At 47.7% G+C, this 14,678-nt stretch overlaps 1 protein-coding gene across 4 annotated transcripts in view; it reads left to right on the forward strand.

The window, feature by feature from the left end:
- Map6 (microtubule-associated protein 6) overlaps positions 1–14,678 on the forward strand; it is a 71,869-nt gene that overhangs the window by 53,281 nt on the left and 3,910 nt on the right. The gene's annotated exons all lie outside the window — the stretch shown is intronic.

A 14,678-nucleotide genomic window follows, 5' to 3' on the forward strand; every position in this document is an offset into this window, starting at 1 on the left:
AATGCTCTGCCTCAAAGAGAGGCTAGCGGTGCTGGGCTCCAGGTTGGCGTCTCGGTGCCATAGCTCCAGGCGAGGGCCCTGCAGTGACTAGCAAGCTTTTTTTTTTTTTAACTTCATTGACAAATAACAGCAGCTCTCAATGTATTCTGTGTTTTGTGCCTCTGTGGCCAAAGCCCCCAGGGGAGGCAAGTGCCACCTTAGCTGTGCTAGAGTCATTTTATGTAGGAATTAGTTAAGGCATCATTGTGAAAAGATCCCCAGTGTTTGTAAGGAAACTCAAAGTGTCTATCAGAAATATCATATTTGCAAAGATGAGGTGTAGACTGCTCAGCACGCTTTGTTTTGCCTGTCCTTGAAGTCCTTATCTCCTCCAGCATTCTGAATGGCTGAGCTGTTGTACAAAGTTCAGCCTCTGCTCAGGCTTGCTTTCTTATGTCATAAAAGCGGCGAAGACTGAAAACCTTAACTCCTTACCTCAGAGGTCCCTTCAGGCCCTTTTGGTTTGAAGGAGGCAGAGCTCCACAAGCTCTCTCTCATTCTCACTGTCCAGGCAGCAGTGTCCATTTGTGCTAATTTGCTTGTCACTCTGGGGCTGGTTGAGAATCTCTGCAAATTAACTCAGTACGTGCCATACAGGCCCTAGTTTTTAACAGAACAGGAAGACCAGCCACTAAGAGCGTGACCAGGCCCACTGCCTCCTTCCTTCCATGTAAGCACACAGGCCGTGAGGAAGAAGGAGGCTGAAGAAGGTGGAAAATGGCAGCAAGTCTCGGTGCTCATGAATGACTGATTTCGAATGCCTATCTGGATGCGCCTACACTAGATCCTAGTACTGTTTCTAGCTAATTGTTTGCTAATCTTAACGCTTACCAGAAAGCTCTATCAATATGACTGAACTACATCCAAAGGATTTGCCAGGGTATAATCGTTCTCTCAAAAGTCGGGATTAATCAAACATGTTGATGTTACCCAAAACTTGGATATCTCCCTAGAATAATCATGGGTTCTTTTTGAGACAGGATCTCACTATGCAGTTCAGGCTGGCCTTGAGCTTACTTTGTAGCCCAGGCTGGTCTCGAACTTGCAACAATCCTCCTGCCTCAGCCTCCTGGGTGCTGGAACTACAGAAATTAGTGCACCACCATGTCTCGCTTAAGAATAATCATGTTTTGCAGATGAGGTGAATCAGAGTTTGCAATGGGATCATCCAGCCATCATCCATGTATTGCATGCCTTATGCCAGGCACTGTGCTAGACTTGGTGGGCAGTATAAATTAATATGTCCCCACAGAAACACAGCCAGAAGGATGCACATGACAGTCCCATGTGCACTGTGACTGGGTCGAGCTGGTATTGTCTGTATCATAGTTTCGTAAAGGCCCTACACATTTTTCCACCAACCTCACAGCCCCAGGGACTGAATTTCTTATCCTGCCCTGCTTAAGTCTTTAGGTGATTTGTACAATGTCTTTTTTACCCTGTCAGTGCCCGCTTCTTTTTTACACATCCATCTCAAAAAAAAAAAAACTCTTCTCTGCAGTTCACTTCGACTCTTGAATGTGTCAATTCACTAATAAGAAATTTCCTTTGACTTCTACTGTTTACAAATATAACTCAGTCAGTCTTGTTCTGTATAGCAGGCAAACTGAACAAGACTGACTTTGGCTCCTCAAGCAGTGTTGGCCTTGCCTTTCTGAAGGTGACCAAGCTTTGATGCCTGTCCTGCCCCTTCGGTACATTCCCCTGTGGTTCTCCGTACTCTCCTGGCAAGAGGGCCAGGATGGAGACTTTCCCATTGTCTGCTTGGCCTGCCTGCGAAGATTTCCCCAGAGCTGTGCCCTGGCTTCTCCCAGCTTCCTGTTCTCTGCCTGGGCCCCCATCCTGCCCTCCTGGCTGTGCCTCACGGAGGCAGACAGGAAGTGTCTAATTACAATTTTGTGGCCTGGGTTTTGTTGCATACCACAGATTGTCTATGTAATGTGTAGCGCACACCTCTCTTGGTGCTATTTCATTCCTGCTGTTAGTAAGAGAATGACAAAAATATTCATGTATAGCCAATTGATTGTGACGTACGTGCTTGTGGTCTGTGCTTGCTCAGAAAACAAACAAACAGTTTTTTCCAATTATAAATAAATGCTAAAGACGAACACCACTTTCTTGATCTTATTTCCTTGGTGAGGCCCAGCTGAGTAGGTGAAGGAATCAACCTTTGGCATTTGAGGCGCTCTGCACAAGATGAGCTGTGCCCTGCAGTTTTCCTGGGGTTCTCCAGCTTGGCTCTTTTAGATTGCCTCTCAGATACTAATGGCCAGCAGTCAGAGCTAAGTATTGGGAAAGGCGAAGATGGACCGGGAGACGCATTGGCCAACAAGGTAGTGTAACGTTTTTGATCCCATGTCGCCAGATGCGTGACCGCCTGTGCCCCGCACCGCCTTGCTGTGCTGGGAGGCTGGGCTCTTACTCTTCCCCTCCTTGGGACCCGCAGCAGTGTCGGTTCTGGCAGACATGCCTTCGCTTGCTGATCGAATCCATGGTTGTTTTGGAGGTTCTTCCCACAGGGGCTGGTTTGCTGTGTGGGTTCTGGGGGGCGATGACTATCTGTGTGTCTAACACGGGGGTAGGGTTGCTGAAACGGTCATAAAAGAGGCCTAGATAAGCTCACAGCAGTTCAGGTGGCTGAAAGCTCAGATGAAGGACAGGTTTCTTCCGACCAAAGTAGGGAGTCTTGGAAAGCTTCCTGCAAGGGGTGCTGTGAACGGTGGCGGGATGTTGTTGTGCAGGGCGTGCAGGGTTACAGGCCAGTAAGCAAATGTGCAGAGGTAAAAGTGGGGGAGCTGGCGGGAGAACCTCAAGACTAAGGCCACGTTGGCCCACTTTGTTATCTTCTTGATAAAGTTTGGACTAAAAGATTTTGTACTGTTCATTTTTCCAACATGCCTATTGCGTGCCAGGCACGTGCTGGGCACTAGGGAAACCAGGAGGACTGAGAGCCCGCCTCTGATCACTGTGAGGCGGGAAGGAGGAGTCCATTCTAGCTGGTTCTGTGGAAAGGAAGGATTTCAGCGTATGGGTAGGTTTTGACCAGGTAAACAGAGGTGGCCATAGCATGCCAGGCAGAGGGATCTGCACAGGCAAAGGTGTGGAGGGGTCGTACCCCGGGAGAGCTCAGCTTCTGGGGAGGAGTGTTCTTGGGAGGGGGCAAGGCAAAGGTGGACAGCGGCAGAGCTTAGCGGTGGAAAGGCTTGGTGCCACATGATGGCCGGCTGCTGACCGTGGTCTCCATCCCACCCATCCTGACCACACCCACGCTCCCTCATGCTCCTGCCATCATGCTTCTCGCCCTCACCCATGCTTAGCAGTGGCCCCAGGACCTCCTGCTCCAGGCTAGCAGACCTGGCAAGGGTAGGGGTGGGGAGGCTTTTATTCTATTGCTTGCCCTAATTTCTGGGTTTGGGGGACAGTGGTAGGAATGGATCAAATGTAATACTTAAAAACTACTCTTATGTTTGTTTTCTAGATGAATAGAAAACACCCTATCCACCTGCCTACTTTTGTATACACAGAAAACACAAAAACTGCTCAATAAAAAAAATGAACCTATGGCCACCACTGGAGGAGGGCAACAGAGAATGCAGGAAGGTGGGGGGCCTGCCCGGCTCTACCTGCACTGCCCTGTGAGCCCAGCTCAGCCTCAGGCACCTGCAGTACTGCCGGGCTCCCTGACCTGCCCAGAGCCCCAGGAGGCAAATCTTTCTCCTAGTGCTCATATTGTCCCCCAAACAGCAAACAAACAGAGCTAAAACCAGGCATCTGATTTTAAAATAGGTCATTCTTGCTAAATTAATTATAATATATATCACCCGCAGAATTTGTGTATTCTTAGTGAAATTCTGCCTTTTTTTTTTTTTTTCTATTTTCACCAGGGTTTAAAAATTTATAACATGCTTCTCTCTAACTAGGGCAGTGTGGAATCCTATCTCACAAAGGTTTAAGCTCCTTTAGCATGTCATTGTGTTTTCAGAATTCACATTTTTCAAGACCATAGGTAGAAAAACTTTCAGGATGTAGCCGTGGACAATCTGCAATCAAAGCAGAGCTCCCTGTAACCCCTCGGAGACCAGCATGTCTGGGACAGTGGCCAGAGCAGCCAAGACCATTGACATAGGCGGCTATTTTAAACATGTGGAAGCAGCCCTTACTACCATTGAACACACATGCTCATAATACCTACCTACTCCGCTCCAGAATACCGGCAACAAGTGGATACACTTCCTCAGTGACAGATGAGGGGTTAACCGTGAACTAGTTATACATGAGGTTGACTGAGGCAGGCACTTTAGAGAAGATGGCTTTTAAAGAGTTTCAGCTATTGAATTATCTTGAGTCCACAGACTGAATAATGTTCTACCAATTTACATGTATCGATTGCCTCCAAAGCATTTCTTTCTATGTTGTTCCACTGAGCCTCCCTAATGCTGTGGCGCAGGTATTTGCCCCAGGTTACATGAAAAAAGCTCAAAAAGGAGAGGACCCTGGCTCTCTTAGCCAGGCTGGGAGAGGGAGCCCTGGAGCCCCACCTGCTACTCCAGGTCAGCTGTCTCCCCTCACCTGAAGGAGAGGGGCCTTCTCTGAGAGGAGTCAGGCTTCAGGCAAGTGGGACTTAGCGAAAACTACTCCCAAAGCTTTCCGGGCCACGCCCTGGCTGGGCCATCACACGCCCCCCAGCAGGCTTACCTAACAACCTGTTCAAATCTTGGGATTTGGATACAAACTGAGGGAAAGTAAACTCTGGATCAGGTCTTCATACCACTTGCTCAAACGTTAGGACTGAACTGACCAATCGTGTCAGTCAAATATGTAGTGTTTCTCTGTTGAGCACTTAATGGATCAGATGACTGAAATGTGTAGTTATTAACTATAGAAGGATCCAGTAGATTCTTTAATTCATAAGGAATATACTTGGTACTGGAGATGCTGAGATAAACTTGCCATCCAGTTCCTGGAACGTTGGCTCAGGGGCCACCATTCTGTGCTTTTCATTTCAGTGAAACTGCAATTTCTGTTGCTTGTCCTCTCTATAAGCAGCCCCCAACCATGTGTTAACTTGGCACTGTACAGAACTATCTCAACAGATGGCCCCAGACATCTTATCTGGGGTCAAGGGAATTTCAGATGCTGAGAGAAATCAATTGCTGCACTGCTACTGGCTTAAGCTGCTGGAGGGATCTTTAAACTCGCAAATCCGACCATGTCACGCCCTGCTTCCAACCATGCGTGGGCTCCTTGCGGCCCGCAGAAGCTTGTTGTTCTCTCAGTGCGCCATGCTGCTTCTCACCTCCATGCCTTGCCCACGCTGTCCCACCTGCCCAGAATGCCCTTCTCCTGCTTCTCACCCGGCTAATCATCCTTCAAGACTCCGCTCAGGGGACCAGTCCAAGAAGCCCTTCCCGCACCTCCCAGGCTGGGTAAGACGGCCCCTGTGTGTATCTTCATCATGGAACTTACCACATATTCTGTATCATCAGCCTGTGTGTGTGGCCCCAATGGACCGTGTTCCTCCAGAGCAAGGGCCGGGTCCTGCTATCCATCTTTGTAGCCCTACTTCCCGGCCCAGTGCCTATGACAGAGAATGTCTTCTGCAGTGTTTGCTGAGTGAAGAATGGATGAGTGAATGAACCATCACCATGTGTGTCCACATTCACATTCACCCTGGTGCCTCCACAAGGCTTTATTCTCCCTTTGAACTGTCCCTGCTCACACGAGGGGTAATTCTGAGACACAACGTAGCAAGAGCAGTGCAGAGAGAAGCCAACAGCTGGTTTTATAATGGCCGGCCTCTGTTCTTTGTCCTTTGTACCTCTGCACTTTCAGCAGCCAATTTTCCTAAACAGTCCTGATTTCAAAAAAGCATGAGCTCTTGGTTACAGGGTAATCTTAAGAGGTGGCCTCATCCCAACCCTGACTCGGCGCAGAGTTCTTGATTCTACGATGACAGAAAGGCTCTCTCTTTACCCCAGCCCAGGGACATGGTGTAGGGTTGGGGGGCTCAGAATTCGAGCCAACATATTCTAAATCCAAGCTCTACCGCTTGCCAGCTGTGAGAACCTGGCTGGGACTATTAATGGCTTTAAGCCTCAAAGAGGTAACACTACTAGTACCCATCATTCTCCAAACCTGTCTGGTTCCCAAGTTCAGGAAGTAAGAGTTGGGCCAGCAGAGAATAACAGGTTATCTGAACCTGTTTATTTTGAGAGTTTGGGATAGCAGGTGGGAAGAGTTGGAACAGCGAGGAGTACCTGTTCCTGACTCCCTGGACTGCTGAGAGGGGCTGATGAGGGCACAAGCAAAAGCTCTCTGTGAACTGGAAAGTAGAATGCCCCGGACAACTGTTCGGTTCATGAGTTGTTTGCTGAACACCATATCCCAGTGACTTGCTTCCCTTGTCCCACTGTGGTAGCTGGAGCTACACAGGGAAATCTACTCCCTCTGCCATAGGAGGGGCTGGGATTAAGAGTATCCAACAGGCTCTTGCTACCTCCTCCCCTCCCCCCAGCTCCTCATCCCTTCCTTCCTCTCTGAGCACACCCTATAAATCATCTGGTGCAGATTCCATTTCTGCAATTACTCGTCCATTTAAATTGATCCCCTCTGGACACATGAAAACAGTTTTGATTAATTGCTCAAGATCCTATCCTTTACTTTAGGATGGGGAGTGGGGGGAGGACAAAAATTGATTTTTAAGTTCCCAGGAGCACAGAGTTAGACTAGAGCTGAGCCATTTCTGGTCTGGCGGCCTTGGTCCTGCACTTTACACTTTTAAAAGGGTCATTAGCAGGATTATCAGATTCCTGGCAGCCTCTTGAGGCGATCAGTCTTGCCCTTGACTTTGCCTTTTTGATGTTAACACAACCAAGGATGCTTTTTACAATGTTTCTTATAGGATGGGAATTTATCTAGTTCTTATTATCAGGTCAAATCTAGAAAAGATATTTTACAACAATAAAATAAGTAAGTAAATAAACAGCAGTGCAGAAATCATAGCCCGACACCCCCCCTCCCCCGTGCAACCCCTTTGCAGAACTTCAGAAGGGCATCTCCACCTAGAGAGGACCCAGAGTGGTGGGGAGGGTGGGAACTAGGAATTTGCCCCAGGTCTTTTATCTAATGCTGAGTTGGTCAGCTATTGGAAGGGAAGGAACACATATCTGGCCTTTTTACCCTGAGTCTCATTTCCGCCTCACAATAAGGTTAGAGTCTGGAGATGTCAGCCCCTATACAGATAAAGGAATCAAAATTCAGTGATTAAGAAGGTCACACAGGCCAGGGATATAGCTCAGTGGCACAAGCACCTGCCTGGCAAGCACAAGCTCCTGAGTTTGACTCCTGGTACCAAAAAAAAAAAAAGGTCACACAACTTGTCAGTGGTGAGCTAAGATTTGGAGCCAGGTTTGGGTGACCCTAAAACTCATTCTTTGGCTGGCCCTGGGGCCATGGCTAGGATTCCTATTGGGAACATGCAGTCTCCATGTTCTGTCCCTCACTAGTGACTCTAAATATCATATAGCAAATGAGTCACGTGAAGGCCTCACATGCTGAGTTTTATCAACACAGTTCACCACCCACTCCCTCTACACCCACTAAGCCTTGTGGTGGCAGCATTTTCCTCTCTGTGGTCCCAGCTACTCTTCCCATGGTGACGAGCCACTTGGGCCTATAGACCGTCCGCGATGGCACAGGTAGGGCTTGCCAGTGTGAGTGGGGATGGCACTCTTGGGTCAAGAAGCCACTGCTTTCTGGGCTGTCTTTTTTGTCAGGGTCTGTTGAGTGCCAGGACGTAAACCTAGAGGGCCTTGTGCGGTGGGTTCACGAAGGGCTGAATGAGGAGGACTGGCTAGGCAGCTGTCGGGGAGTCTCAGAAGGACAAGTCAATGGGAGATGCAACTGAGGATTCTGAGCTGAGACCCAGAGAGGTCATTGGCTGCAGCCAGAACTGGTTAGGATCAGCTCAAGCTGAACCCAAAATGCGGAATCTCTGTAGAGAGGAACAAATACCCTAGTTAGGGTCCTGACGCTGTTGAACCCTCTTTATATGACCTTAGGCAAGTTATGTCCCCTTTCCAATCCTGGTTACCACCTCCAGAAAAATGGAAATGAGAATAATCCCTACAGGGCCAATTTGTTGTGAGAACCAAAGGTCTTATCATATGTATATCCTCTTAAAAGAGATATTATAATTTAGGAGGATAAAAAAAAGACCTTAAAGAGATGGCTTCATGTAGAACAAAAATGGTGCTAAGGCAGTTAAAGTAAGAAAACATGTGTATTGTGGAAGCGCAGTTGCTAGAATTTGGTCTTGAGTGAATTATTTTTAAGTCTCCTTATTATGATGTCCACTCCTACTATGTGCCCAGTATATGCTGGAGTGCTCTGGCTGTCCACTATATTCAGTGGCCTGGCACACACAAAGCGTATATTAAATGTTTGTGGAAGGAAGGAAGCAAGAGAGTAGCAAGGAAGAAAGGAAGAGGAAAAGGGAGGAAGGGAGAGAAAGAAAGGAGAGAGAGAAGATTCAGACATAGTCCCTGTGTTCACAGAGCCCAGGCTAGAGGCAGCTGCAAACCAATGGACAGCTGATGTAAGGAGCAGTTGTGAAGGGCAGGAGTGGGGAACTGTGGGGACACGGAAGATGGGGTGGGAGGAGCCTCACTGAGGAGCCCTAGAACTGAGTCTGGAGTGGCTGAGGAGAGGTTCTCTAGGCAACTAGGAGGGGTGGCGGCCTGAGAGGAAGCAACAGCAGCGACAGTGGGTCAGTGAAGATGCGAGTCCCAGGCCAGGGGAGGTGTGGCCTGCCTATGACATGGGGTTCTCTTCTGGGGCTCACACTTCCTGAGGGACATGGGCCGACAGTAAGGAGAATAGTGAGGATGTGAGGGCTCTGGAAATCAAGGGTGAGCCTTTGTGGTGCATGCGCTATCCAGGGAACTGGGCATAAGGGCACAGTTGCTGCCCCTTCCAGTGTCTGAAAGGCCTTCCTGGAGCAGGCAGTGTGGTGCTCCCTGAGAGGGTGAGAGATGGGAAACCCCATCAGTACAGGAAGTGGGGCTGAGCTGATGGAGACAGATTTCTGCCTCATTGGGGCTCGTGTGCCTACCCAGGGCACCCAGGGGACAGGGAGATGGCAGCAGAGGTTCAGGAGGCCACTGCCCCCACCCAGGTCTGTGCCCAGGCCACAGCCCTGGCATCTTTTGATTGGCTTTACAGAGCTGAGCTATCATGGGACACAGATGGAAGACTTCGGCATGTGATGGCATTGCTCCTAGGAGAGCTGTGCTTGAAGAGACTCAGGCTGATTAGGGCTTAGGGCCAGGGCCGGTGGTGACACCTGAACCCCAGCGGTGGTCTTGTGTTCAGGTATGTTTCCCAGTCTCTGTGGGCTGCTCAAGCCGGGGCCCAGGTCCCACTCTCTCTGCACCCCCAGCACAGGGCCTCACAGAGCAGGCTCTCAGTAAGTTCTATACAGTGAATAGAAAAAATGAAAAATAAAATAGAATAAAGAGAAAAGGCCACACACCAGCCATTCTTTACTCCTACAGTTCTAGATGCTCATGACACAAAGGTACACGAAGCAGAGCCCCACAGTCTAGCATGAGAAGCAGATAATTACCTAACAGCACGGTAATTTCAGAAATGGAGGCTCCCATGGAGTCCTGTGGGAGAGAGAGGCGGAGGGAATGCCATGCCTGCTGTAGACCCTTCCTGGGAATAATAAGCCTTCCAAAGATGGTTTCCTTGGCAATCCCCCTCGGGTAGTACATTTCTCTCCTTGGGGCTAACAGCTTTGTTGTTGTCCAAGAAACACAGGCTCATGTACAGGCCGCTCGGAGGCGGGCAGGCAGGGAACAAAGCTGTGACGTCACCCTGTCTGCTGCCCACCTCCTGCCAGGGCCCCTGTGGAGCCACTGGCTGGGCCTGGCTCTTCCCAACCTGGCCATCTTTGCTCCGAGTGAATGGGCTGCCCCTCCTGCCCACTCACCGTGGCACTGGGAGGCCCGTGTTTTCATCCTAGACTGACTATCCATTGGCCGTGTGGCTGTGGTAAAGTCATTTGGCTATTCCGACCAGATCACCAAGTCCCGTTTTACCCCTGTCATACACTAAACATAAACTATATGCCAGGTGTCATTCCATGAGTATTCATATCAGTGAATCCCCATTTTATAGACAGGGAAACTGAGGCTTGGAAACCGGCATGTCTATGGTGCACCCCATGGCCAGGAAGGAATTGAGTCAGCATTTAAACCCAGCTCCTCTGGCCTCAAGCTGATCAGTTCACTCACTCCTTCAGGAGGTTGCTTTTTACAATACATGAAACAGTATGTGTCAAAACGTCTAGCACGAGCCTGGCACATAATTTCTGCTCAGTTAACAAGGGCCTTTTTCTTCCTCAAGGTTTTTCCACCCTATGAAAGGCAGGGATTCAAGGGCAAGGCCCTATGCTGGAAGCATTGCTTCAGCTCTGCGCTGCTTTAATGGTATAACCAGAGAAAATCTGGGAAGGAGAAAAATATACACTTGGGTGGATTATAGGATTAAGATTGTACACAAGGGCAGGAAGCAGCGAGACCCCTTGTTCAGCTGGTCAGGAGCCTACTTCAGAAATCCTGACTCCAGACCCTGTGAAACACAGATCCGATGTCAGCGTATGTGTACTCGGGAGGTGTTCATCATCTCCATAGCAACAAGGAGAGTGAGATGGCGAAGTGTCTACGGCTAAGGATGGCTCATAACCTTGAAACATTAAATTTTATAAATAGGACAGAACCTGGTATAGGAAATTCTCTGCTCATATTTAGTCATTTATTCAACAAGTATTTAGTTTGCTTTCCCTGAGTTAGGTACTGTGCAAAACAGACATGTTCCCTGCCCTCTGAATGCTTCCATCTAGTAGGAGAAATATTGAGCTAAAAAAATATATATAAGGAAAGATCTGGAGAAAGGAGAGGGAGGGGGGCTGGGGATTTAGCTCAGCGGCAAAAGCGCCTGCCTGGCAAACGCAAGGTCGTGAGTTCGGTTCCTGGTTCCAGAGAAAAACCAAAACAAAACAAAACAAAAAAAACAAAAGAAAGGAGAGGGAGGAAATGCCAGGCACAGGATTGCTGGCTGCAGAAGGCCCAGCTACAGCTGTGGGGTCTGAGAAGGCTCCCTGGGCAGAGTTTCAGTGAGCTAAGAGATGGGTGGAGGGTGAGCAGACATGACCAGGTGAGGAGGGAGCAGGAGAACGTCCCAAGAGGAGACAGCAGCATGTGCAACAGCTGGAAAACAGGAGGATCTGGGTAGGCTGCAGAACAGGTCGGAGCCCTGGGGACTGGGACACCTGAGCCACCCATGGGGTTTGAGCTGGCTCCTTAGCCAGGTGGTGCCCTGTAGCAGATCTTACCTTTTATTCTTACTTCAGGAAGAAGCCAGGGTTGTGATCAGAGAAAGGAAGAGACCAGTTTTGCTTTCCTGAAATAGTGGAGTCTCAAAATGTGAATGTATGAAGGAGGAACTGGGGATACCAGGTAGGGGGCTATGCCAGTGGCCTAGAGAGATGGCAGCATGTCAGGTACACGGGAGAGAAGGGAGAGGGAGAAAAGAAGTGGGAGAGACTCGAGAGAGAAATGTTAGGAGTGGAATTAGATGGCACCTGAGGGCCTGTGTGAGGGTCTGGAGCGGGAGGGAGATACCAGGTAGCCCTGGGTTTCCGGCTGGGGTCATGGAAGAGAGGATGGACTAGATTTCCACAACGGTAACCTGCCCATTGTTCCATTTGGTCCTCTGTGCTCCAGATCCCGAGCTGAGCATTGGCGCTGCAGGCAAACGGCACAGGTCCCGTCTTCCAGGAGCTCATGGTCTGATAGGGAAACCTGATGTGCAGTTGGGACATCCGTGAAAGTGGAGTGAGCGATTGTGAAGTGGTGCTGCAAGAGATGCAGACAAACTTATCCAGAGGGATTCGTAGGACCTTCTGAGAAGGTGGGATCCAGGCTGAGGCTCCAAGAATAGGCTCTTCATCAAGAAAGAGCAGGTGGAAGAGGGTGACCCAAGCAGCAGACAAAGCAGACTTACAGGTGACATTGGCAGGCTGCAAACAGCATGAGGGACAAGGCAAGGAGAAGGGGCTGCAGGAGGGCTGCTTTCTCTAGGCTAGGTGAGGGCCAAAGGAAGTAAACCATTATTGCAGTTGCTACAGTGATATTTGTATGGTATACCTGAGCACTGCACAAATGCCAAGAATGAGGACTTCATGCCTAACAAGAAGATCCTTAGATCTCCTGTCATAACAGTCTCTGATGTTGTGTTTGCTTCAGCAGCACATATACTGTAATGATAACGGTGCCCCTTATACTGATATCACTGTCCCCATTTTACAGGTGGGGAAACTGAGGTTTATGTTGAGTAATTCCCTAAGACCTCTCAGGCCATAAGCTACACAGAAGTCAAGATAAATCCAGCCAGTCTTTATCACTTCTGAGAGGTCACTGCTGTCAAAACTGTTGGCTGGGAAGTAGATGTGGCTTTGTCTTATGCTGTCTTAAGAAGATCTGCAGCTGGCACAGGATACCACATTCAGTTGTGCAGGTTGGCCCTCCTCAGGGATAGCTAGTCTTTGGCTGAGAAGGGCTGAATCCAGCCTACTTCTGCTAGCCAGGCCACACACCCAGAGCTCACCCCGAGGGACAGCTTCTCTCCCTCACAAGGGGGCACTGTGAGTGTGGCCCTCAGCCGTGGTGAGTAAGGTGCTCACTGGAGACAGCGGGCACTTCACAGATGGAGGTACTGGCAGAAAAATGTGGGGCAAGAGGTGACCGGGCATGTCAGTCAGGGTTTGTGGTGTCCTTGAGGGAGGTTCTATGCATAGAAAAACCTATTAAAACTGCTTTGGTTTTAAAAATAAATACATAGGCTGGGCGTGGTGGCACATTCCTGTAATCCCAGCACTCGGGAGGCTGAGGCAGAAGGATTGCTGCAAGTTCAAGGCCAGCCTGGGCTACAAAGTGAGTTTAAGGCCAGCCTAAAGTGCATAGTGAAAACCTGTCTCAAAAAGACAAAAAAATAATAAGTAAATCATTTATAAAAATAACAAAATCATGACTAGACATAGTGGCACACCTGTAATTCCAGCACTAGGAAGGTTGAGGCAGGAGGACTGCCTGGAGTTCAGGGCCAGCATGGGCTCCATAGTGAGTTCAAGGCCACCTTGGACTATAAAGTGTGACCATATCTCAAAAAAAAACCAACAAAATAAAAAATCTAGTAAAATATAATGATCTTTTTAAAGGATCTTTTATATCTTAATTCAACTCCTCTAAATAATTTAAATTGAATTATAAATAATTTAAAATAAATTGAGCATAAAAATATGATGGCTGTTGGGATATCGTAAAGGTTCCAGGACCGTTGTTTTGTGAAATGTGCAAGTGTCAAATATTTTTCAACTTTAAATTAAAAATCTAACTTAACAGAGTAATGGCTTGCCTGGGGCCGCCCAAAGAATAGCCTGCCAGTCTGTCATTAGCCAGGCCAGAGCAAGACCGAAATCTTTTCCTCCCAGAAGAGCCCTGTGGACATACCAGGTTGGGTTTCTCCTGATTTCATGCAGTCAGACACCACGAATCCAGCCATTTAAAGACTTTCATGCACATTTACTTTCCCTTATGTGACATTCACCTGAGTTTTTGATGATAGAAAGAAACAAAAGTTTAATTTTACTTGTCCCAACATGAAATAAGAATTCTGCCAATTGGGGTGGTTACTCAAAAGACCCCCAACATTTTTTTTTTTTTTTTTTTTTTGGTTTTTCTCCAGTACTGGGAACCGAACTCACGACCTTGCGCTTGCCAGGCAGGCGCTTTTGCCGCTGAGCTAAATCCCCAGCCCCAAATTTTAAACATTATTTATTTGAAATTGTCCAACAAGGTAATCCATTGCTGGAAAACACCATTCCCTCCAAATTTTACTTGTGATAAAATATAGAAAAAATTTTCAGGTTTTCATCAAATCTCAAATATCCCAGAAAGGATTTATTTGTTTATTTATTTATTGTCTTTTTGTTTGTTTGTTTTGTTTTTCTTACAGTACCAGGAATCGAACCCACGACCTTGCACTTGCCAGGAAGGCGCTTTGCCGCTGAGCTAAATCCCCAGCCCCTGTTTGTTTATTTATTTAGAAACAAGGTCTCACTATGTTGCCCAGACTGGTCTCAAATTTGAGGGCTCAAGTGATCTTTCCACCTCAGCCTCCCAAGTAGTCGGGGACACAGGTGTGTGTATCACACTTGGTCAGCTGAAGGATTTAACTTAATCATTTGACATTCTGATTATATTAGCAAACTTCTTTACAAACAGAGAAAAATACATAAGAAAAACCTAAGTCCTAAATCTAATCTGATTGTTTCACTACACATTTTCTAATGGAATCACATAGCTAATCTATTAGATATTCTAATATGTCAAATTATCTTAGACATTACAGATACTTTCAAACTAAGTCCAAGCAGATTTTTCCTAGTTAGGACCAAAAAAGTTAATACTGGGGTTTAACTTATTTCTAATCGTAATTCTTAATTAATTTCAATCTTAATTTTAAGTTTTCCTATAATTAAAGATGCCTGGTTAAAAAAAAAAAAAAAAAAAAAA

This window comes from Chinchilla lanigera, unplaced genomic scaffold, assembly GCF_000276665.1.
Source record: "Chinchilla lanigera isolate Chin_1 unplaced genomic scaffold, ChiLan1.0 scaffold00013, whole genome shotgun sequence".
Classification (NCBI taxonomy): Eukaryota; Metazoa; Chordata; class Mammalia; order Rodentia; family Chinchillidae; genus Chinchilla; species Chinchilla lanigera.